Source organism: Cephus cinctus, unplaced genomic scaffold (genome assembly GCF_000341935.2).
Source record: "Cephus cinctus unplaced genomic scaffold, Ccin1 Ccin1_scaffold0129, whole genome shotgun sequence".
Taxonomy (NCBI): Eukaryota; Metazoa; Arthropoda; class Insecta; order Hymenoptera; family Cephidae; genus Cephus; species Cephus cinctus.
The window spans coordinates 1,080,375-1,084,039 of NW_014332862.1; positions in this window are offsets into that span (position 1 = coordinate 1,080,375).

Below are 3,665 nucleotides of genomic sequence, written 5' to 3' on the forward strand. Positions count from 1 at the left end.
AGAGAGAGAGGGAGAGAGAGAGAGAGAGAGAGAGAGAGAGAGAGAGAGAGAGAGAGAGAGAGAGAGAAACGCATCGATTGTGATTGAATTTTTTGAAAATTCTTTCCTTTTATAAGCTTCGTTATATCCCCTCTTTTCTTTCGCTAAAAAGAGTCGATGAATGCAGATTAAGACTGTGATCCACGTTGTGTGTCCATAGTCCTTGGCTGAGCTCTGATAAAAGAGAACAAGAAAATGGCGCACGAGAGATCCTGTATGACTGAGCGCGTGAGTGAGACTGAGTGTGAACGAGACAGAGAAAAGTGGCGACTGAATAAATTTACGAGCGAATATGGGCGCGTGGATGAGAAAGTTGATAGAGAGAGAGAGAGAGAGAGAAAGAGAGAGAGAGATAAAGTAAAAAATGACGATTAAAAATGGCGACGTTGACGATAAAATGCGTTAAAGGGACACAGACGTACGTATATTGAAGAGCGTAGAACGACGTATAAATTTGCGTAACGTGCGCGAAGGCGTTGTAGATTAAATAAATTATTGGTTGACGATGTTATTGAAATATACATATATGCAAAAAAGGAAAATAAATGCTCTGTATATATATACATACATACCCACGTAGCTACACACTGTGAGGCCCTAAACAAGCAAAAATAAAAAAAAAAACACATACCCATTAAACCCGCGTAAATAATCTCAATCGGCACAGACGATAAGAGAGGCTGCTGCTGAAAGCAGCTGAAATAAAATTCATGAAGAAAAAAAACCAGTGATATAAATACACGCACCTCGCACGCACAAAAACCCATATACACAAAAAACACGCGCATAATTTTATATATATATATATATATATATATATATATATATATATATATATATATATGCGCATATATCGTAAAACCACGATATCCCGTTTAGGTCTATTATCTCATGTTAATTGACGAAAAAGATACGCCACTTGCCGATACGCATTCCGTCTTTTGGCGTTATCGAAGAGTAAAACCAGGCAGATGACAACCTCTGTATAAGAAACACGATAAAACGAAATATTATATTACGTGAATATACGAGAAAAAGAAAAGAAATGAAAAACAGTGCTTTTTCATTGATATCCCAAAAAATCATAATCCTCCCAATTCATGCGTTCACTCGAATGACCCATCGACCCAAAGTATCCACTTATTGACAAAGGTCAACGTGTCAAAGTTCATGAAAAGGTAAAAAGCCAATCTGAACTCTCATTCGATATCATATATTTATTTATGATTCTTTACACAATAATCAGACAAATAACAGTGTTCGCTGTAGTTGCCGGTTGTCCCCGTCGCTGCTCGTCGTGCATTGACGTAATTACGAATAAAAAAATGGCGGCGAAGATCCAAGAAAAAAAAGAAAAAAAAGAAAAGAGAAATAAACGAAAGTAGCCCTCCCACCGCCAGGATATGCCGTAGAGGATTCCTATCCGTTTCCGGTGGCATCAGGTCCCAAGTGCTCAAGGTAAAGCTAATTAAACTGAGAGGTATTCAAGTGTAGTTAACATGTGCGTCATCGCGTTGGATCAGGATTAATTACGTCCGATTAACATACGTGCACGCGTATACCCTTGTACATACGCAGAGTGGGTGCCATACGTATGGCAATGATAATAATGATACTAATAATAATAACAACAACAATAGTTAACAGTACAGAGACCGGTATCACGTATTGGTAAGTAAAGACGCTTATTATTTTATCAATAGTAATAATTAATGATGAATGACGATGGAGCAATGACGGGGGGTTAGGGGGCAACCACGGCTGTACGCGTACGTTCATAGTACAGGTATATTATCTATCTATATACGCTATGCTCACAGTAGACGTAGATATACTTACATATTACGTGTATCTTCTTAGGTAACGTTATTATATTTTGTATTCTCTTTTGAATTCGATATTATATCGTATTTCAATCCCGCGTTACGCTCGGACCATACGTCACTCGTATTTACCTAGATTTCGTAGTATTCTTTTTAAATAGGTTAATCTGCGTGCGTTTTGGCTGTTGCTTATCATCTTGAAATAACGTCTGAGACTTTTCGCACGCGTATCACAAGATACAGAGGACAGGTGGAAGGGGATGGATGGATGGATGAGGTGGGATTGGAGAATATAAGGATTTAAAGGGAAGCCGAAATGGGGTATAAGGAATTCAGGATAATAGCGGTACGTATAGAAATTAAAATAAATATATATGATAGATAGACGAGAAGTCAACAGATATATAGCCGTTTCAACAGAGACTTTTCACAATTTTTACATATTCCGAAAACTTCGATGGGAAATAAGGTGTAGTGTACGGCCACGCGCATGCGCGATCATTCTCTCGCTCGAATCTTCGTTATTCCGCTCGCTATACTCGACTCGTTAGAGACACACGAAAACATTGCACCTGACCGTCTTTGTGATTGCACCTTCGACATTGCACGGTGGGGTTTCTTTTATTTTTCAAGATATAAGTATACCTCAAGAATCTAATATCTACTTTTCGTTCTCTCTTAACCTCCTTTATTTATTTCTTCCTATTTCGTCTCGCATCTTTGAACTCTCGAACCTGTCAACTCTGCACGCGCATGCGCATTTCTCCTTCGGACAGACACGACACATTTTGGCACCGTTACACGTTTTTGTATTTTTCTTTGTTTTCACGAATCCCATTTTGTGACAGGTCACTGAGTGAAGTGCGTTCGTGATTTTCATTTGTGTGCAGCAGTTTTGTACGAAAAGAAATGCGAGAAACGAGAACCGCGATTCCCCGGCCAAATCTACGCATGTAACATCGCGATATATATATATAATATATACGTTCCTATATGACTGCGGGATAATAACAATAACGCGGCAGCTTAAAATTCTTTTAGTCGGGATTAAGTAAGGACGTGTGGTAGGAAGGGCGGACACGGAAAGCACCAATATCAGATAACACAGAGCTTCTGAAATGTCCTCGTGGCTGATATAAAGGAAAGACAAAATATATATAAATATATGATATATGTATATACATATGTATATTTATATCTATATATATTGGGACGTCCGTTACACGTCGCGTCAACGCAATAGAAACGAGACGATTGGATATTGAAAGGCATGTTACGATTTCATCCTCGAATGAAAAAGAATAATAATAATTTAAATAATTACATACGTTAGACGTTCTAATCCTACCTTTGTCCGCCACTCGTCCTTCGTTTTTCACGTTCAAGTATATACCTCCCATGAAAGCATATATCAAATATATCCACATGCATGGAGTTTCTCGTGCACGATTAGTAACTGTTATTTTTCGTCTCGTAAAACATCGAAAGCGTCACAACCTGTCCCTATATTTGTTTTCTCCTGCGCGTCTCGTTTCATATTAAAGACGGACGAGTTAGCTGGTTAACGAGAATACACAACACGAATTGGTTAGATTCGGCGAGCGCGCATGCGCACTGCGCTTCGAATATCGCAAGGCGTATGATCCTCGCACCATATCTGTTACGTCAGAGCCTATTATGCGCACTGTGAACGGTCCCCCATCACAATCCCAATATACTCTTGACGCCTCTACAACGAGAAATACAGCAACGAAGATTCCTTTATCAAATAGCCGTAATTCATTCTTGAGAAAAGCTGTATGT